The sequence below is a fragment of the Sphaeramia orbicularis genome, chromosome 19 (genome assembly GCF_902148855.1).
Source record: "Sphaeramia orbicularis chromosome 19, fSphaOr1.1, whole genome shotgun sequence".
NCBI classification, from domain to species: Eukaryota; Metazoa; Chordata; class Actinopteri; order Kurtiformes; family Apogonidae; genus Sphaeramia; species Sphaeramia orbicularis.
The window spans coordinates 29261057-29283872 of record NC_043975.1 but is presented as its reverse complement, the minus strand read 5'-3'; the positions used below and the strand labels follow the sequence as shown (position 1 = coordinate 29283872).

At 33.7% G+C, this 22816-nt stretch overlaps 1 protein-coding gene and 1 long non-coding RNA gene across 2 annotated transcripts in view; both read left to right on the top strand.

Moving 5' to 3' along the window:
• The window catches only part of afap1l2 (actin filament associated protein 1-like 2), a 147022-nt gene that overhangs the window by 21370 nt on the left and 102836 nt on the right, over positions 1 to 22816 (top strand).
• LOC115439387 (uncharacterized) lies at positions 78 to 22404 on the top strand. Its single transcript, XR_003938257.1, has 3 exons — positions 78 to 93; positions 9302 to 9306; positions 22242 to 22404. It is a non-coding gene; the product is annotated as an uncharacterized LOC115439387 (long non-coding RNA).

Below are 22816 nucleotides of genomic sequence, written 5' to 3'. Positions count from 1 at the left end.
AAATATAGCATTAATTGTGATGAAATTGGACATTTTTGAGCTGAAAACATAGTTCATATGACCATCAACATGTTGCAACAGAACTGAAATCCTGTAAATTTGCATAACTTGCATTTACCAACACAAAGTTCCTTTGGGGATTCACTTATATTGATTTCTTATGCACAAAGACATAAATAAGACCTCTAAGCAAATTTTAGCCGATATGTATAATTTTTTTTTCTTTTTTTTGCATGACTTCTTACAACCTGTTTTATTTCTAAGGACTAAGTAAGATGACTTTGTCTTGTTGCATGTTCGAAATAAACTAAATTTTTAAAAAAAAGTCTGTTTTTCAAAGATGATTAATAGTTTTTCAACCACTAATCCACACATATATGTATGAAAATAAAGTGGATTTCCTCAGCTTTTTGGTGATATTGTGTAGCTCTGATTTGGATATATAGAGACTCCATAAATGTGAATGTGTTCAGATTCTAACATTGTTTATCACTGATGTTAATGAGTGGCTCTAATTGGCTTTAGAAAGGTAGCAAATGAGGTGTAATGAGTATAAAACATCTACATTCAGTTTTCCAAAAGAAACTTGCAATAGATAGATAGATAGATAGATAGATAGATAGATAGATAGATAGATAGATAGATAGATAGATAGATAGATAGATATCACCTCTTGATTTTCTTAAAAATGGGTCTTTTAATGAACTGAACTGAATGAAATCAATCAGATGACACCTGATTGTGATCACTACTGCTGCACGATTTTGGCCGCAGAAATGTCAGACGTTTTGACCTTATATGTTTAAATGTCGTGACGTAACTAGTTATAGACGCAACAAATTTAGCAGGAATCAAAACAGGTTGTAGAAATCCACTCGATTTTTGTCAAAATGAATATAAAGATCGCTTTGCAGCACCTAGAGGGTTCAAATTCAAACTTTTGGAACTATTAGGGTCCAAATACACAAATAAATGAACCAAAGACTAATAAAAGTGGGTTTAGCAAAATATGACCCCTTTAAAATCAATTAATCATGCAGCCCTACTCGCTGCTATAGAAATACTTTAGAAAAACTAAATAAATGGTTATTTTTCTCCAAGGGTTAAATGAGAGGTTGTCAATTTAACATTTTTTAGGTGATTGCTTTTTTTTTTTTTTCATGCCTTTTTTTCATTACAGCCTGTTACATGATATTTTCAGGAGATATACTCATAATTTCAACATATCACCTTCCTAAAAGATCTGTTTTTGACAAAATTGCCTTTTTTTGCCTAAATCATTAAACACTCAATTCCTGGTGATGTTTCTTTTTGTTTGTTTGCTGAAAAATCTGAAAAAAAATATGTTTACGTTTTATTCCACCCTTTGTCTGTTGCTTTTCAGAGCTCCTTCACTGTTGCCCTCAGACATAAGCAGCTTTGTAAAAGTCACCAAACTCACATTCTTAAAAAAAAAAAAAAAAAAAAATCAAGTTTCTATGACAATAACACCAAAACACAGCAGGGATTAATCGAGCCATGTCGACACAGTCCTGACCTACATGTGAACTGCATGCTGCTTGGAGACACACATAGAAACAGCCAATAGCAATCAAACACTAATCAAACTACTTATTTGATCCGTTTTTTTCATACTTAAGCATCAGCCAGTTGTGTGTCACTCTGGAATAAACTAATCCCACATGTCTGCTTATTCCCTTTGTGAACAGTCTACCTTACCCAAAGGTCAATGTCACTCCAGTATTTTAACCTGACTGAGTCAAATAATGAGATGCTTTCTGCAGATACAGACCTGATCAAAATCTTAAGACCAGTTGAAAAATAGCTAGAATTTACCTTTTGCACATTTGGATCTTAATGAGGTTTTAAGTAGAGCTACAATATACAAAAGCAAGAAGGGGGAGTGAGACAAAAAGCACTTTGAAAAAGTAATTTATTGAAAACAACAAGTAAACTGAAACAGGCTGTTTATCAGCTGATCAAAAGTTAAAGACCGCAGGCTATAAAAGCCAAAATCTGCTCAAAATTCTCATTTTCTGTCGGGCATTCACACGGTCATGCCCTCCTGATGGCTAAAGCTAAGAAGCTTTCTCTTCTTGAACGTGGTCGGATCGTCGAGCTGCATAAGCGAGGCCTCTCGCAGCGTGCCATTGCTGCTGAGGTTGGACGCAGTAAGACAGTCATTCTAAATTTTTTGACAGATCCTGAGCATTATGGAACAAAAAAGTCAAGTGGTAGACCCAAAAAAATTACACCTGCGCTGAGCCGGAGGATCCGATTGACTGTCCGTCAAGACACAGGGCGGTCCTTGACCCAAATTAAGGCCCTTACTGGTGCCGACTGCAGCGCAATAACCATCAGACGGCATCTGCGGGAAAAGGGTTTCAAAAACAAAAAACAAATTCAAAGACCTCGTCTCCTACAACGCCACAAAACTGCCCGTTTAGACTTTGCCAGGGAGCATCAAACATGGGACACTGAAAGGTGGAAAAAAGTTTTATTCTCTGATGAGAAAAAATGTAACCTTGACGGTCCAGATGGCTTCCAACGTTACTGGCATGACAAGGAGATCCCACCTGAGATGTTTTCTACCCGGCACAGTGGAGGGGGGTCCATCATGATCTGGGGTACTTTTTCATTCAGTGGAACACTGGAGCTTCAGGTGGTGCAGGGTCGTCAAACGGCGGCCGGTTACGTGCAGATGTTGCAGCGGGCATCCCTCATGACTGAGGGCCGTCGTCTGTGTGGTAACAGCTGGGTTTAAAAACAGGACAAGGCTGCAGTTCACAATGCTCGCTTGACAAAGGACTTCTTCAGGGAGAATAACATCACTCTTTTGGACCATCCCGCATGTTCCCCTGATTTAAATCCCATAGAGAACATTTGGGGATGGATGGCAAGGGAAGTTTATAAAAATGGCCATCAGTTCCAGACAGTTGATGCCCTTCGTGAAGCCATCTTCACCACTTGGAGCAATGTTCCCACCAGCCTCCTGGAAACACTCGCATCAAGCATACCCAAAAGAATTTTTGAAGTGATTAACAAGAACGGTGGAGCTACTCATTACTGAGTCCTACTGAGAAAATTTTTTGTTCTGGTTTGGAGAGTTTTTTGTAATTTTTTGAGCGATGGTCTTAAACTTTTGATCAGCTGATAAACAGCCTGTTTCAGTTTACTTGTTGTTTTCAATAAATTACTTTTTCAAAGTGCTTTTTGTCTCACTCCCCCTTCTTGCGTTTGTATATTGTAGCTCTACTTAAAACCTCATTAAGATCCAAATGTGCAAAAGGTAAATTCTAGCTATTTTTCAACTGGTCTTAAGATTTTGATCAGGTCTGTATATATCATACTGCAAAAAGAAACATAGCATCTGATGTTTCAGTGTCAGCTTCAGTCCCTGGTTCCAATTCTCCTTCTTCCTCCCACTTCCTTTTAAGGGTGGAGTTCTAGCTCTTTGATTGGCCGTCAAAAGGCTTTGCATCATTTCATATAATGTCTATTACATCTGTGTCAGTCAGCTTTATTGTCAGTTTTTGCTAGAGGTCAACCAATATGGGTTTTTCTAAGGCCGATGCCGATTTTTAAAAATTTGGTCAGCAAATCTATCTATCTGCAGCCAATATTTAAGGCTGATTTTTTTTATTTTTTTTTTTAAAGCACATTGTAAAATACAAATGAAACACTCAGATTTTTAAGATTTTTATGCAGCAATATAAATGAAATTATTAATACACATACACATAGTACTCTTTTAACATTTATTGAACTTCAAGTGCAGCCCCCACAGGTGCCTGATCAAATATCTTATAACATTTTTACAACTGATCAAATATCGACTTTTCAAAAAAAAAAAAAAAAAAAAAAAAAATCAATATATTGGTCGGCCAATATATCGGTCTACCTCAGGGTGTCAAACTCATTCTAGTTCAGGGGCCACATTCAGCTAAATTCGATCTGAAGTGGGCCGAACCAGTAAAATAATAACATAATAATATATAAATAATGTCAACTCCAAACTTTTGTCTGTGTTTTAGAGCGAAAAAAGTAAATTTACATTACAAAAAGGTTTACATCTACAAACTATCCTTTCAAAAGATGTGAATAACATGAACAAACTGAAAAAACAAGTGTAATTTTAACAATTTTCTGCCTCAGTTTATCATTTACACATGTATATTATAACTTACAGATCACAGTGGATCTACAAATACACAAAACATTTTATAACAGACAGAATCTAGTTAAAATTGTACTTACTTCTCTTAAGACATTTCAGGTTGTGCATATTTGCTCAGGTTTTTGCGAAATTATACTTTGTTTTAGTGTAAATACATGAAAATATTTATATTTACAAAGAGCAAAATTTGGAGTTGTCATTATTTATATGTTATTATGATAGTATTTGACTGGTCCTGCCCACTTGAGATTGAACTGGTCTGCATGTGGAACCTGAACTAAAAGGATTGTTAATTTCTTAGTGTAATTTTTGCATTTGACAAATTCATCCCAAGGACCGAACTGGACCCTTTGGTGGGCCGGATTTGGCCCCCGGGCTGCATGTTTGACACCTGTGGTCTACCTCTAGTTTTTGCCATATGTACATCGCATACAGAAAATTGAAATTACAAGACTCTAAGGCCCCACGGTGCAAAATGAACATAGAAAAAAATACCAAAAAATAGAAAAATAGAATAGAATATATCTATAAACTATAAACACTAAACAATATAACTGTAAATATAGAGTATAGCAATAAACAATAAACAGCGGGGGTTGAAAAGACAATAAATAGACAATAAGGGTACAACAGTGAAGTTAATCCAGTGGTTCTCAAACTTTTTCTGTCGGGCCCCCCTTTGGACCATGAAAAATCTCCAAGCCCCCCTCAACCCCAACAACATTGTACCTGTGGTGCAATTATAACTTTTATTGAAAGAAACATCAATTTTGTTAGAATACTTTTTGCTTTTCCTTGAATAATTTGTTGTGCAAATTAAAAATAACTTCGCTTTTTGATTGAACAATATAAATGACCTCAACAAAACTGCTCCCTGAGACATTATTTTTCCAATTAAAAATGGGAAATGTGTAATTATCTTACAACTATGACAATAAGGTAAATTTTTTTGTAGAACAACAAAAAAATTTTGGTAACAAAGATGAACATTTTAACAATATCAGTGACTGCAATGAGCCTGTTTCCGTTGCACATCTCAGAACATTAAAGTGCAATCTGTACAAACTGTGCAAAACCACAAACATTGCACATTTTTCTTTTCCAGTCCAGTCCTTGTCCATTGTCCAAACCTAAACTCTTGGTCTAGTCTAGTGACAGATCACTATGGCAGTAGATTTGTTTGTTGTACGTCCCTAAAATGAGTCCAGGGTGCTCCAACGCTAAAACATTAGTTCCACCTGATACATGTTCTAACCTGAAGAAAAAAAAATAAAACACCTAGGAATGATCCCATGCCCCCCCTGGAAAGCCTTCATGCCCCCCCCCCCCCCACCCCACACTTTGAGAAACACTGAGTTAACCCTTTCATGCATGAATTATGAGAACCTTAGTCAAGATTTTTTTCCTGAGTGTTTTTATTCCTTTTTAGGCATGAAAAAAAATGCAGTTCATTTTTTTAATAAACCTGTTTTTTTATGATTTGTTTCTTTATTGCTTTAAAAAAAAAAAAAAAAAAAAAAAAAATTAAATAAAAAAAAGTGTTTGAATGAAAAAAAAATCTATGATCCAAAAAATTGCATTCGAACACTTTTTTCCTTGATTGAAATGATTTTTTTTTTTTTTTTTTTTAATGAAAATATTTTTTTTTGGTTAAAGCAATAAAGAAACAAATCTACCTTCATAATTTTTTGTGGCGTTCCAAAAATGTCCACTCCGCTGGACACCATGTGTTTAATTTTTGAATATCAGAAAGTGATATACAAAATCAAAACATTTTTAATGCAGCTAATCTGATGTTTTTTTCCACATTTTATCATATTCCCAATTTTTATTAGCAATTGATTTACACTCAAACATGTTACTGTCGCTCAGGTTTATCAAGAACAGCAAAGTTATAGTAACGGTATGAATGTCAGTGTATGGGATGGTGCATAAGCGTCCACTGTGTTGGCTGATATGGAACTAAAACAACAAAACCCATGAAAATACAAGAGACCAGATGTAGAATAACTGTCCACTGTAGTGACCACTATGCATGAAAGGGTTACACAGTTAAACGGATATAGATGAGACGTGTCCTCTCATGTTTAAATTAAATCATGCAAGTACTTGTTTATTATTTATTACACTGAGACTGTTTGATGTATCTTACATTGCATTCATTTTAATCATAAATTGTGTAATTCCGCATTTAATTTGTGTAGTTAGGGAGGATGCTCATACATATATCATGACACAAAAGCAGCATCTAACATTCCGAAGTTATATTAGAGTCTGTAGACTGAAGTTTCTGCAACGGCTACGACATCATTTATGAAGCCAAAGAGCTGAAATCTCAATCAAAATCCTAATCATAAACTGTTATTTAATTCAGTCATGAGCTCTGGTTGTGTTGTAAACAAGTTTTATGAGTTTCCAAAATGCTCGCTGCAAGCTCGACACAAAACAGAGAAAGATGTTTACGCAGTTAGCTAAGGCTCATTTAATGTTCTGTTATTACTTAATCATGTAAAACAAGTAAACAGCAGTGATTTGTTTGTGCCCGTGCAAGCTCAGCGTTTTCTTGTTACTGAATATTTTTGCTGTTTTTATTATGATCTAATTAACTGTAAATTACTTCTGCTGCCACTGGTAGGATCTTAATCATTCATTTTAACGGATGTATACGCCCATTAATAGCTTATCTCATAATGTTGTTTAAGCGTTCAGTGTATCGTGGTCTAAGATGGTCATATTGTGTAAAATATAATTTGTACCGTGATTAGATTTTTTTTTTTTTAAGAACACAGTTTTAACGCGTTGATACTAAAAAGACAAGACACACATTATTTAACATGCTGTAGAAACCCAGAAAACTTCATTCCCTCTTAATTAGAAACATGGTGGAGTATTTTCCCATAACACTGGTCCTGAATAAAAGTCTCCCTGTTTCCTGTAAACCTATAAAAACTCAACTCCAGCCACAATCCGACCTCAGTGGTTGACTTCCACAGGGTCACAGCAGCCTCAGCCTCAGTCTGTGACTCAGGTATATGCGCAATATAGCTTCTACTATGGATTCAGACAGGATACTTATGTCACATTTATGCTTTATTACATAATTATACACATGTGTATATGTTTGGGACTCTGCTTCAGTCTCTTAGGTCAGTGGGTTTCAACTGGTTTCACCTTTGGACCCACATTTTCCACTCGGGCATCAGCTTGTAGACATTATGTTAGTAGACTTACACATACAGGGGTTGGACAAAATAATGGAAACACCTTAAAAAATCAACAAAATATAATTTAATATGGTGTAGGTCCGCCTTTTGCGGCAATTACAGCCTCAATTCTGCGAGGTATTGATTCATACAACTTGTGAATTGTTTCCAAAGGAATTTTAAGCCATTCTTCAGTTAGAATACCCTCCAACTCTTTTAGAGACGATGGCGGTGGAAATCGACGTCTTACTTGAATCTCTAAAACTGACCATAAATGCTCAATAATGTTGAGGTCTGGGGACTGTGCCGGCCATACGAGATGCTCAACTTCATTAGAATGTTCCTCATGCCATTCTTTAACAATTCTAGCTGTATGGATTGGGGCATTATCATCTTGAGGTGAAGGTGTTTCCATTATTTTGTCCAACCCCTGTACATACTGTACATATAGACGATGTCAAAGTGAACATTTTTTGTCCACAATATTTTTATTGGTATTTAAGTTTTATAATGAAAGGTAAACAAAGTAAATAATACGAATAGTAATGAACATGAATCAAAACTAGAAAAGCACTCGGAGAGCGCAGACCTCCGTCAAGCGCAAAAATTCCCCACATAATCGGTGATACAAATCCTACATTTATTTTTTAAAATAAAATCCGCCTTCTGGATCAGATCTGGATCAGCCTTTGAAATGTGATAGAGGACCCCATTGTCAATTCCTGAGTTAAATTTCATGAGTTTTGGTCAATAATTAAGCGAGATATTGGGAAACAAAAATTTTGGCCCCATTTACCACAATGTTAACGAAAATTTCAAAGTGATCCAGAATCCAGGATTTCTTCCGGATCACCCCCAAAAGTTAATCATTTCTTCCTTATTCCATTTCCAACAAACCCTGAAAATTTCATCAAAATCTGTCCATAACTTTTTGAGTTATGTTGCACACTAATGGACAGACAAACAAACCCTGGCAAAAACATAACCTCCTTGGCGGAGGTAACAACACAAACACACATACACACACCCATTCACACCACGTAGACTTGCACCAAATGATATCTAAATATATATAAATAACATGCATATATTCTTATGAACATGTGTACATATATGTAAAAAAAAAAAAAAAAAAAAAAGAAAAGAAAAGGAAAAAAAAATACAGCTGTCATGATAACAAAAAACTAAAAAAAATAAAATAGTAATAATTTGGATGACACACTCTAAAAATGATTCATGGGGTTAGTAAGTTAAGCTTAAAATCAAGAACTTTCTCTGCTTAAAAAAATAAGTTTGTTACATGTAGACATTTAAATCAGTTGATGAGTTATTTTATTAAGTTGGTCTAAATGAAAAACAAGCACAACAGTCTTAACTTAATAACATCGATTTTGAACAGACATTTCTGCCTGTAACTTAACAAAGAAGTATATTAAGTTAGTACAACTTAAAAATCTCTTAAGCTTCCTTTAAAACACAGGTGTCAAACATGTGGCCCAGGGGCCAAATCTGGCCCACCAAAGGTTCCATTCTGGCCCACAGGATGAAAGTGCAAAAATGAACCTGAACAGTCAAGGCTGCCAAAATCATATGGGTTCAAGTTCCACATACAGACCAATGTGATCTCAAGTAAAAATAACAACACAGTAACCCATAAATAATGACAACTACAAATGTTCTTTGTGAAAAATTATGTGGAAAAAATTTAAGTGAAAAAAATAACATTACACTGTGAAAATATTTACATTTACAAAACTATTCTTTCACAATAAAATACAAATAAATACATAAATAAACACAAAGATGAACAACCCGAAATGTGCAATTGGAACAATATTCTGCCTGTTACTAAATATTTTGTGCATTTATGGATCCACTGTGATCTGTAGTTGTGTTAATAATAACAGATGGAATATTGTAGAAATTGTTCAAATTTTAGTTCCAAACGCCAAAATTTTAACAATATTCTGCCTGTTACCAAATGTTTATGTAACATTGTGTGTAATGTACATGTATAAATAATAAGCCGTGGCATAATATTGTTAAAATTGCTCTAATTTTTCAATGAAATTTCTGTTTTTTCAGTTATTTTTTTTTTTACATCTTTTTTGTAAAATGTAAATATTTTCATAATTTAATTAGGGTTTTTTTTTGTACTAAAACAAAAAAAAAAACTTGGATTTGTCATTATTTCTAGGTTATTAAGTCATTATTTTACTGGTCTGGCCCGCTTGAGATCAAATGGGGCTGAATATGGCCCCTGAACCAAAATGACTTTGACACCCCAGCTTTAAAAGCTGAGTACAAATCTGATGTGCCTGCATGTCGTCTATTTTCCAGATACCAAAGTGAACATTTTAATAAAATACAGACATGTACATCACTGCATTCAAGACACATTATTCTAAAAATAAACTGGGAGCATCAAAATTATATAAATAAGTCATCTTCTGTTTTCATTTAAGAGTTTTAAGTGGAAGCAGTGTGTGTCTCAGTTCATGTCAGCTTTGATATTTCAGTTCTGACATATCACAGACTAAGGTTTCAGTCACTTTTTAATGGTATTGTTTCTAAATCTACATTTTAAATCATTTTTGTTTCTTTCATTTTTGTTATCTTACTGCAAGGAGTTTGCATGCTTTCCTCATCTTCCAAAAACATGTACATTAATAGTTTAATTTAATCTAAATCACTGTGTGAACATGAGTGAGAGTGAATGGTTGAACCGACAACCTTTCCAGGGTGTATCTGACTTTGTCCGAGTTTCAGCTGGTATAGAGTCCAGCCCACCACCCCATCACCCCCATGTGACCCTCCAGAGGATTAAATGATTACGGTGAATAAATGAGTGAATGGTCTTTTTCTTGCCTATAAACAACAATGAAAAACTTAGTCTTTCAATCAGTGCCGACTGCAAGTGTTTGATGTCTGTCAAAAAAATCGGACATCGTATAACATTTAAAGTAGTGCTGTCCAATGACGAAAATGTTTTTAGCAGATTAATCACAAGGTTGCTGTGGATTACTTTCGATTAATCACGTTTAAATATCATTCATTTTTAATCTGTATTATATGGAAATAAATCTGTCTCATCAGATTTGGAATTATAAAAGCCACTGAATTTCTAGCACTGAATTTTTTTGCACTGAAATTAAGTATCTGAATTTTTTGTCTCTGAATTCAACTATGTTCATAAATTTACAATTTAAAAAAATCCAGATACTTAATTTCAGTGCAAAAAAAAAATTCAGATACTTAAATTCAGTGCAAAAAAAAATTCAGATACTTAATTTCAGAGCAAAAAAAAAATTCAGATACTTAAATTCAGTGCAAAAAAATTCAGATACTTAATTTCAGTGCAAAAAAAAATTAGATACTTAAATTCAGTGCAAAAAAAATTCAGATACTTAATTTCAGAGCAAAAGAAATTCAGATACTTAAATTCAGTGCAAAAAAAATATATGCAGATACTTAATTTCAGTACAAAAAAAAATTCAGATACTTAATTTCAGTACAAAAAAAAATTCAGATACTTAATTTCAGTGCAAAAACAACAACAACAACAAAAATCAGATACTGAAATTCAGTGCAAAAAAAATTCAGATACTTGATTTCAGTGCAAAAAAAAATTCAGATACATAATTTCAGCGCAAAAAAAAAAAATCAGATACTTAAATTCAGTGCAAAAAAAATTCAGATACTTAAATTCAGTGCAAAAAAATTCAGATACTTAATTTCAGTGCAAAAAAAAATTATATACTTAAATTCAGTGCAAAAAAAATTCCGATACTTTATTTCAGAGCAAAAAAAATTCAGATACTTAAATTCAGTGCAAAAAAAATATATGCAGATACTTAATTTCAGTACAAAAAAAATTCAGATACTTAATTTCAGTGCAAAAAAAATTCAGATACTTAATTTCAGTGCAAAAACAAAAAAAAAAAAAAAAAAAAAAATTCAGATACTGAAATTCAGTGCAATAAAAATTCAGATACTTGATTTCAGTGCAAAAAAAAAAATCAGATACATAATTTCAGCGCAAAAAAAAAATCTGATACTTAAATTCAGTGCAAAAAAAATTCAGATACTTAAATTCAGTGCAAAAAAAATTCAGATACTTAATTTCAGTGCAAAAAAAAATTCAGTGCTAGAAATTCAGTGGCTTTTATAATTCAAAATCTGATGAGACAGATTTACTTCCATAATGATTTGAAGTCCCACGTGTCTTAAGCTTTGATGCTATGCAGTACTTATGCACCGTCACAATAAATGTCACTACATATTTTAACATCCAAAAATGCATTAACTGTCAAAGATCTGAATCAAGTCTTCTCCATCACATCCCAAAGACTGTCAGTGGGGTTCAGGTCTGGACTCTGAGGCAGCCAATCCATATGTAAAAAAAAAAAAAAAAAAAAAAAAAAAGATAATAATAATAATAATAATAATAATAATAATAATAATAATAATAATAATGGATTAGATTTTTTAGCGCTTTTCTATGAACACAGTCAAAGCGTGTACAGTGGATCCGTTATTCATTCACTCACATTAACACTGGTGATGTCCCATACTTCCTGAACCACTCTTCCACAAACCTGAATCCGACGTAAACTTTTTATGCTGTCATTCAAACTGATTGTTGTTTCAGAAATAAGACGTTACAGACTTTTTGATCACTGCATTAATTAGAAGGATCTTACTTTTCTGACTAGTTAAATTCAGGTGGAGACTATGGGAACAAATGTACATCTATACATGAAGAAATAATGTCATGATGGAGGAATTTGTGGAGATGGAGGAGATGATTTTTCTATGGATGTGTGGGCCAATGAGTGGAGCGTAGAGCAGGCTGTATGAATGAACGCAGCCTCAGTTATGAAGTTTACTAAACGAGTGGGATGCATCGAAATGTTCTGAATAAATGGACAGAATAGAGGGAATAAAGGGGCTTCTGACTATATCTTGTGTGCCTGCTTAACCATTTAACTCCTTAGACATTATTCCAGGTTAACATGCTACTATAAATAACGAAAAAAAACAAAGAGGGGAATTGAAGTTTGACAGGTTTTTACTAAATAAGGCACTCAGAATGTACATGAATAAGAGATTTAGGATGTTGAACATGAACTGTGGACTGGAATACACTGAACAACAACAAGTATTTGAGTTTGGACTCAGTAGTTTTTGTTTTGGGGCTTTTTTTTTTTCTAAATCAGTCCAGCTGCTTTTTGGCTCCTGGTTGAACTCCATAAAGCAGTTACATGGTCAAAACGCGATAAAAACACAATATTTTCTCCGTATTGTCTCATTACATGGTTCATTATTGTGGGGAAAAAAAGCATCAAATAGTGGAAATTTGCGTTAACATTTTGAGTTATATAAAAAAAAAATTAGATACTTAAATTCAGTGCAAAAAAATTCAGATACTTAAATTCAGTGCAAAAAAAAATTCAGATACTTAAATTCAGTGCAAAAAAATTCAGATACTTAAATTCAGTGCAAAAAAAAAATCAGATACTTAATTTCAGTGCAAAAAAATTCAGATACTTAACTTCAGTGCAAAAAAACAAAAATCAGATACTTAATTTCAGTGCAAAAAAAAAAAAATTCAGATACTTAATTTCAGTGCAAAAAAATTCAGATACTTAATTTCAGTGCAAAAAAATTCAGATGCTTAATTTCAGTGCAAAAAAACAAAAATCAGAAACTTAATTTCAGTGCAAAAAAAAAAAAAAAATTCAGATACTTAATTTCAGTGCAAAAAAATTCAGATACTTAATTTCAGTGCAAAAAAACAAAAATCAGAAACTTAATTTCAGTGCAAAAAAAAAAAAATTAGATACTTAAATTCAGTGCAAAAAAAATTCCGATACTTTATTTCAGAGCAAAAAAAATTCAGATACTTAAATTCAGTGCAAAAAAAATATATGCAGATACTTAATTTCAGTACAAAAAAAATTCAGATACTTAATTTCAGTGCAAAAACAAACAAAAAAAAAAAAATTCAGATACTGAAATTCAGTGCAATAAAAATTCAGATACTTGATTTCAGTGCAAAAAAAAATTCAGATACATAATTTCATCGCAAAAAAAAAAATCAGATACTTAAATTCAGTGCAAAAAAAATTCAGATATTTAAATTCAGTGCAAAAAAAAAATTCAGATATTTAATTTCAGTGCAAAAAAAAATTCAGTGCAAGAAATTCAGTGGCTTTTATAATTCAAAATCTGATGAGACAGATTTACTTCCATAATGATTTGAAGTCCCACGTGTCTTAAGCTTTGATGCTATGCAGTACTTATGCACCGTCACAATAAATGTCACTACATATTTTAACATCCAAAAATGCATTAACTGTCAAAGATCTGAATCAAGTCTTCTCCATCACATCCCAAAGACTGTCAGTGGGGTTCAGGTCTGGACTCTGAGGCAGCCAATCCATATGTAAAAAAAAAAAAAAAAAAAAAAAAAAAAAGATAATAATAATAATAATAATAATAATAATAATGGATTAGATTTTTTAGCGCTTTTCTATGAACACAGTCAAAGCGTGTACAGTGGATCCGTTATTCATTCACTCACATTAACACTGGTGATGTCCCATACTTCCTGAACCACTCTTCCACAAACCTGAATCCGATGTAAACTTTTTATGCTGTCATTCAAACTGATTGTTGTTTCAGAAATAAGACGTTACAGACTTTTTGATCACTGCATTAATTAGAAGGATCTTACTTTTCTGACTAGTTAAATTCAGGTGGAGACTATGGGAACAAATGTACATCTATACATGAAGAAATAACGTCATGATGGAGGAATTTGTGGAGATGGAGGAGATGATTTTTCTATGGATGTGTGGGCCAATGAGTGGAGCGTAGAGCAGGCTGTATGAATGAACGCAGCCTCAGTTATGAAGTTTACTAAACGAGTGGGATGCATCGAAATGTTCTGAATAAATGGACAGAATAGAGGGAATAAAGGGGCTTCTGACTATATCTTGTGTGCCTGCTTAACCATTTAACTCCTTAGACATTATTCCAGGTTAACATGCTACTATAAATAACGAAAAAAAACAAAGAGGGGAATTGAAGTTTGACAGGTTTTTACTAAATAAGGCACTCAGAATGTACATGAATAAGAGATTTAGGATGTTGAACATGAACTGTGGACTGGAATACACTGAACAACAACAAGTATTTGAGTTTGGACTCAGTAGTTTTTGTTTTGGGGCTTTTTTTTTTCTAAATCAGTCCAGCTGCTTTTTGGCTCCTGGTTGAACTCCATAAAGCAGTTACATGGTCAAAACGCGATAAAAACACAATATTTTCTCCGTATTGTCTCATTACATGGTTCATTATTGTGGGGAAAAAAAGCATCAAATAGTGGAAATTTGCGTTAACATTTTGAGTTATATAAAAAAAAAAATAGATACTTAAATTCAGTGCAAAAAAATTCAGATACTTAAATTCAGTGCAAAAAAAAATCAGATACTTAATTTCAGTGCAAAAAAATTCAGATACTTAACTTCAGTGCAAAAAAACAAAAATCAGATACTTAATTTCAGTGCAAAAAAAAAAAATTCAGATACTTAATTTCAGTGCAAAAAAATTCAGATACTTAATTTCAGTGCAAAAAAACAAAAATCAGAAACTTAATTTCAGTGCAAAAAAAAAAAAAAAATTCAGATACTTAATTTCAGTGCAAAAAAAAAAAATTCAGATACTTAATTTCAGTGCAAAAAAATTCAGATACTTAATTTCAGTGCAAAAAAACAAAAATCAGAAACTTAATTTCAGTGCAAAAAAAAAAAAAAAAATTCAGATACTTAATTTCAGTGCAAAAAAATTCAGATACTTAATTTCAGTGCAAAAAAACAAAAATCAGAAACTTAATTTCAGTGCAAAAAAAAAAAATTCAGATACTTAAATTCAGTGCAAAAAAAAATTCAGATACTTAATTTCAGTGCAAAAAAAAAAAAAAAAATTAGATACTTAAATTCAGTGCAAAAAAAATTCAGATACTTAATTTCAGTGCAAAAAAATTCAGACACTTAAATTCAGTGCAAAAAAAAAAAAAATTCAAATCAATTGCTAATTCTTATTAGACTGTAATTTACAAACACATTTTTTTTTGCATATCCTCCTGAGACCCAGCAATGCATTTTGTCCTCTGTAGGGGACAAAAGTTTGACAGTTTTACTATAAAAATGCTGTGCATTGTAAAGGACATCCCATTAAAAATAATCACTCAATAAATAAAAATAGTTTTAAAAATGTATCTGAAAAAACTGCTGCATGATGCACTTTCCAATCAAGACAATTTTTTAATGTAAAAAAGCTAAAACTGTCCATTTCCTGGGTCTCAGGAGGATAATATCTCCATGAAATGAGTAATAACTAATATTAGAGTATGATAAAATGTGAGAAAACAGTAGCAATTTAGCAATTAGCGGCATAAAAAATGCTTTTATTTCATAGTTTTCACACAGTATATCACTTTCTGATGATGTTTTTTAAATAAACGTTTCTTTGCTTCAAAACTTAAATGCATGGTGTCCAGCTGAGTGGACATATTATTAACTCCATGAAAAATAAGTTCATAAAAAAAAAAAAAAAAAAATTCAATTGCATTGTTTTTTTCATGCCTAAAGTGGAACAAAAACACTCAAGAAAAAAATATTGACTAAGCTTCTCATAATTCGTGCATGAAAGGGTTAAATACATGTTTCTTTGCTTCAAAAATTAAATACATGGTGTCCAGCTGAGTGGAAATTTTTGTAACTTTGTTTTTTTTAAAAAATTGATCGCATTGGGTTTTTTTTTATGTCTAAAGAGGAATACAAACACTGCAGAAAAATATCATGACTACATTTCACATAATTAGTGCATGAAAGGGTTAATAAAAAACAAAAAAAGTTTGTACTTTGCTGACATTTCCTGGGTCTTAGGAGGTTAAGGGTTAAATAAAATACTACAAATTGCATCAACATAGGAGACTTTTACATATGCACCGAGGAGAGAAACTTAACAGAAAAAAGCTAAACTGTTTTTTTTTTTTTTAATTTATCTATTTTTTAACACCTCTTGGATCGCCATGGGACCCATATGAGAGTCTTTTTTTTTTTTTTTAAATCAATCACATTGTTTTGTTTTTTTTATGTCTTAAGAGGAATAAAAACACTGCAGAAAAATATCTTGACTGCATTTCACATAATTAGTGCATGAAAGGGTTAATAAAAAACAAAAAAAGTTTGTACTTTGCTGACATTTCCTGGGTCTAAGGAGGTTAAGGGTTAAATAAAATACTACAAAATGCATCAACATAGGAGACTTTTACATATGCACCGAGGAGAGAAACTTAATAGAAAAAAGCTAAACTGTTTTTTTTTTTTTTTAATTTATTTTTTAACACCTCTTGGATCGCCATGGGACCCATATGAGAGTCTATTTTTTTTTTTTAAATTGATCACATTGTTTTGTTTTTTTTATGTCTAAAGAGGAATACAAACAGTGCAGAAAAATATCTAGACTACATTTCACATAATTAGTGCATGAAAGGGTTAATTTTAGCAAAAAAAAAAAAAAAAAAAAAAGTCTCCGTTTTGAATGTCTGGAGTCGACAGAAATTTGTGACGTTAAAATTGAGCCAAAAAGGTTGGGAACCACTGAGTTAAAGGGTAAAAGTAACACAAATCTCCATACAGTTAAACACTTGGCACTTAACTTGGATTTGTTTATCTGTAACAAACACCAAAAATAAAAACCAAGACAGGAAAATTTACACTAAAAAAAAGATTACACACACACACACACACCCTGCTGCACAAATAGAAGTAACTTAGGGATAGAGCTATTGTTAGTCTGTATAAAGCACAGTGTGTTGTCCTGTTGCTGGACATCTCAACAACAAACATCTTAGAGAGAGTGTGAGTCATAAACTTAACCAAGAAAAACTGTCTGGCCTCGGGGGAGACGACTGTGCCACATCCATATTGGTGACACTGTTCCTCTGCTGCCAAATCCACTAAAGAACAAATGTGCTAAATAGATCCACTCCTGTAGAAACATTTTATCTGGTCATTGAATGGCAGGTGCTTTGATGAGCAGTTGACTTTCATTTGACAGATGCTTTTTTTTTTTTTTTTTTTAAATTTTGTACACAAAAATAAGTGCATTCAGTCAAGGAACAAAAGCGAGACACCATCCAACCCCCCCCCCCCCTTTCAGACAAATTACTGACAGCGAGTGAAGCTATTTGGACTGACAACCTGTTATATAAAAGATCTGTGAGTGTGGCATGCCATTTTTAAAGAAAGCACATCTGCAGCAATTTCCAACATCTGCACCACATCCCAAAATATAACTGTGATTCACAGAATAAAGGAAGTCCCAAAAAGACCTCAAATAGCAGGTCCAAGCTGAACAAGCAAGACACACAGCTTTCATTTCAGCTGCTTTCATTGCATCACCATGTTCTATTTTCACTTTTCATCTTGTTTTTGTTTTCCTAAACTCTCCGACCGCTTTTTCTACTAATGATCAAAGTCATAAACACACGTTAAAGCAACACAAATATTGCATCATTGAGAAAAGCGCATTTTTCCTGGAGCGTAAATTGATATGCTGGGATTTGAGGAGTTGTTTTCTAAGTAGGACAAATGAAGGGAGATAAACTTTAATGTTGGACTAGTGTTATCCCGGATGAGAGGCTAAAAAGTCTTAGTCTAAATCACTGCGATCATATAATGTTTTGGTCGGCGTTTTAAGTGATGCGCTGTAATCACTTTGATTTTTTCCACATCACCAACTTAAAATCCAAGTCAGCGTTTTAACAGAAAAGCCTGACACTGCTCTGTGATGTAAACATTCAACTGTCAAATGATGGAAATATGTCCCATCTGGTCCACAGAACTTTGGACAAGTCAAGCTGTAGCTCCTACAGTGAGTTATGTCTTGCCAGTGGCCTAAATTCCACTTTTATTCATTTAGTTTGACTTTTTTTGGGGGGAGGCTGGAGTAATCTTAACCCTATGAAATGAAATGTACCTGATTATATATAACAGCAGGAGGAGGAACTTTGACATTAGGGCAAGGATTGGACCTCTAACAGAAAATGAGAGGCCATGTCTGCTTATTTAACCCATAAAGACCCTAACATCCGTCACTGACCAAAAGCATCTACTGATCTAAATTGTTGAATACCTATCAATTCACTAATCCTATCAATACGTGTAAATAATTGGTGTAAAATATAGTTTGTCATCTTTTCATGGTCGTCAGATGTGACCCATTTGGATGTTCAGAGGCTCTGTAGTTACCATGGAAACACCGTCATCTTCTACAAAATTGATTCACTTGTAAAACCCATGGAGACATTGGGTTTATGTTTAGTTAGTGATAGATTTTACTGAAAAAGTCACTGTTTCTTCAGTTTTCTCTGTTTTTGATATAATAACCCACAGCTTTAATCTGAGCTTTTATGAACATCTACATGATCAGTAAATTAAATACAGGAAAATATCTGATTTATACTGATAAAATACAAAATACAGAGGATACTATGATAAATAAATGATAATAAATCACTTAAATGTAGAGAAAGTTTAATTTGGGAAACAGGGTTTATTTTGGTAGCTGGCATTTAGCCAGTTTTTTAGACCCAATAATAAAAGACAAATTTAGACATTTTTTACCCCCAGGATGTACCTAATGATGACCTCAGATAAATGCAAAAAAAATTATGTTCTTGCTCTGAGTCATCCCAAAATTAGTAAATTTTAAATAAAATATTTGGGCCAAAAATAGGACCAAAATTGGAACATGGAAAGCTACCTAGGTGTCAGTGTATTTGATCTGGAAAACATGGCTGTAAATGGTCTTATATACCGGTATAGATAAAGACACTGTTTTAAATTTGATGCTCCTAGTGGTTTTTCTAATCCAGACATGTGGGTTTTTCATGAATCGACAGTCTCATTCCAGGTTTCATGTGTAACCCGTCATGTCCACTGGCGTTACATGCGGAACCTGCCCATTGAAACACAAATAAATCACAAGTGATTTTGCAACAGCGGTCATTTTTGTGAAACACTCTCCCTTGCATATTTACTTGGCTTCCCAAAATGTACCTGAGAGAGAATAAAAAGATATTCGAAAAAATGGTAGCGTGTAATTTTCGTGTCCTTTTTACTGTGTTGCATGCAGATTTTTGTATGCACCCATCAAATAAAAATGTTATATCTGAAAAATTGTCTCTCTTTTATCTCAATAAATATTTAAAATGCTATTTTTAAATTGACCTAAAGTGCCTCCAAACTTGCTTCGTAACATTAGTCTACATCTGGTTTGAATTTTCAGCCCGTCTGTCCTGCTTTTAAGGACCAGTTTCATTTGGGAACTGACATAAAAATAGTGCTTGATCTTTATGGGTTAATTTAACAAACTGAAATGTATCACCCCTGTAAGAAGTGTCATGTAGAAATCAGTGAGAAAAAACAAATAAAATACACAACTTGCAGTAATTTTCTGTCAAGTAGAACCTGTTGATTCACCCTAAGCCTTATCCGACTCCACGCATTCCAAACAAGATTTGATTTAGTACTTTATTAAAATGCATGGCTATTTCCTGTTTTAAATTAAAAACATTTTGTATCCATAAAACTTTGCGATCATCTTCCCACCCAGCTGTGCTCTGCATTTTAAAACAAGAAGCTACCATTTGTAGTCCACATGCAAACAGACGTGCACAGACACGCATGTAAAATGCAGCCAGAAAATTCTGTTTGTGCTATTATTGACAGGATGTTTTTTTTTATTTTTATTTTTTTTATTCCGTTAGCTTTGCAGGCAAATTGAAAGAATGAGTCCTTCTCTGTTGCCAGCAGCCTCGGGTCAGGCAAGGTAAAACAATAAAGCAACTAAGAGAACCGAAAACTAAAAGCAGGAAACAGTATTACATCTTATCACTGGCCTTTTCACCTTTGTTTGTGTTAATGTTATAGCAAATCTGCTGCATCACAGTTTGACATTCTCTCACTCAGATTTGAGGATGTGCTTTCTTATCTCCAGATTCATGCTTTAACAGTCCAGAGGTGAACAAATATAAGCACTTTAATAATAATGCTGGTTTAATGGACTGTGTTTTTCTTCTACGCCAGGTTTTTGTTCTCTTAAAGGAGTGATATTTTGCTTTTTTAAATGGAATTATGCATTTTAAATCATTTCCCTGTGGTCTACATAAACTGTAAATGCTATGTTTGGGTCTGAATTCTTCATTAATTCAACTCCACAGGTCCATCTTCAACCCTATTTCTGAGTAATGACACCAGAAAGGTCGTTTTGAGCGCTGGCCCTTTAAATGCACATGAGCCACTTCAGGCCCCACCCCCTTCAGAGTTGTTTACTGTGCTGCTCTGTCCCGTTCTACCAACAACTAAACATTTTAGGTAATCGACTCAAAGTTTGGACATATTTTCAGTTTTAAATACAACCACTGCTGCTGATAAACAATTATGTCGTACTCTGAGAAATGTTCGTCAGAAGTCTTGACCTTATATGTGACATAATTAGTTGTAGATGCAACAAATTAAGCAGGAATTTTTTTTGCCAACATGAATATAAAGATAGCTTTGCAGCACCTGGAGGGTTCAAATTCAAACTTTTGGAACTATTAGGGTCCAAATACACAAATAAATGAACCAAAGACTAATAAAAGGGGGTTTAGCAAAATGTGACCCCTTTAACAGTCCAGAGGTGAACAAATATAAGCACTTTAATAATAATGCTGGTTTAATGGACTGTGTTTTTCTTCTACGCCAGGTTTTTGTTCTCTTAAAGGAGTGATATTTTGCTTTTTTAAATGGAATTATGCATTTTAAAACATTTCCCTGTGGTCTACATAAACTGTAAATGCTATGTTTGGGTCTGAATTCTTCATTAATTCAACTCCACAGGTCCATCTTCAACCCTATTTCTGAGTAATGACACCAGAAAGGTCGTTTTGAGCGCTGGCCCTTTAAATGCACATTAGTCACTTCAGGCCCCACCCCCTTCAAAGCTGTTGGCTGTGCTGCTCTGTCCCGTTCTACCAACAATTGAACATTTTAGGTAATCGACTCAAAGTTTGGACATATTTTCAGTTTTAAATACAACCGCTGCTGGTGATAAACAATTATGTCGTACTCTGAGAAATGTTCGTCGGAAGTCTTGACCTTATATGTGACATAATTAGTTGTAGATGCAACAAATTAAGCAGGAATATTTTTGCCAAAATGAATATAAAGATAGCTTTGCAGCACCTGGAGGGTTCAAATTCAAACTTTTGGAACTATTAGGATACAAATACACAAATAAATGAACCAAAGACTAATAACAGTGGGTTTAGCAAAATATGACCCCTTTAACAGTCCAGAGGTGAACAAATATAAGCACTTCAGTAATAATGTTGGTTTAATGGACTGTGTTTTTCTTCTACGCCAGGTTTTTGTTCTCTTAAAGGAGTGATATTTAGCTTTTTTTTTTAATGGAATTATGTATTTTAAAACATTTCCCTGTGATCTACATAAACTGTAAATCCTATGTTTGGGTCTGAATTCTTCATTAATTCAACTCCACCGGTCCATCTTCAACCCTATTTCTGAGTAAAGACACCAGAAAGGTCATTTTGAGCGCTGGCCCTTTAAATGCACATGAGCCACTTCACGCCCCACCCTCTCCAGGTTGTTGGCTGTGCTGCTTGTGGATACCTGATCTGCACACCTACCCGATTTGCCCTTTATTTACTCTGGTTATTGTCAGTTATAGTTTTTCTTCTGGTGGCTAACTTGGTTCGTGTATCTGAACACTTCTCTGTACATCAGTGCATCTGTACATTTCTCCTCTGTAGGCTATATAGGCAGATTATATCTGTTCATTCTCTGTATATAGGTAAACATCTTTCTCAGTAAATTTATACGTTTGTACATTGTACACACTGGACAGCACATTCCATATTCTATATTTTGTACATACTCCCCTATATCATATATTATATTTAGGGCTGGGTAAAAAAATTGATTTAATTGATTTTGGATTGATTTCTTTTTAATTTTTGCGTTATCAATTAATGGTGGATGAGATCGATTTTTCAGAGCAGGACTGCGAGTAAATGACCTAGAAACCACCGATGTGGAAGTATGGCCGACTCCATCTCGTGAGCCCCTCGCAGAGTCTTGGTCGTGCTTGCGACGGTTCTGGCAGGAGGAACGCAGAGGAAGGGTGGGGAAAACCCCTCTGTGGGAGGTCCTCCTGGCCTCAAACTCGAACCCGCGGTGTGGAGGAACTGGCCAGCGGAGGCGGGTCGTGGAAGCCAGTCGTTCTAGAAATACTTGGATCACCTGTGGCTGAGTGCGGAGTTAGAGGAATAGTAAAGCGGAAATCACGATGCTCCGCCCAC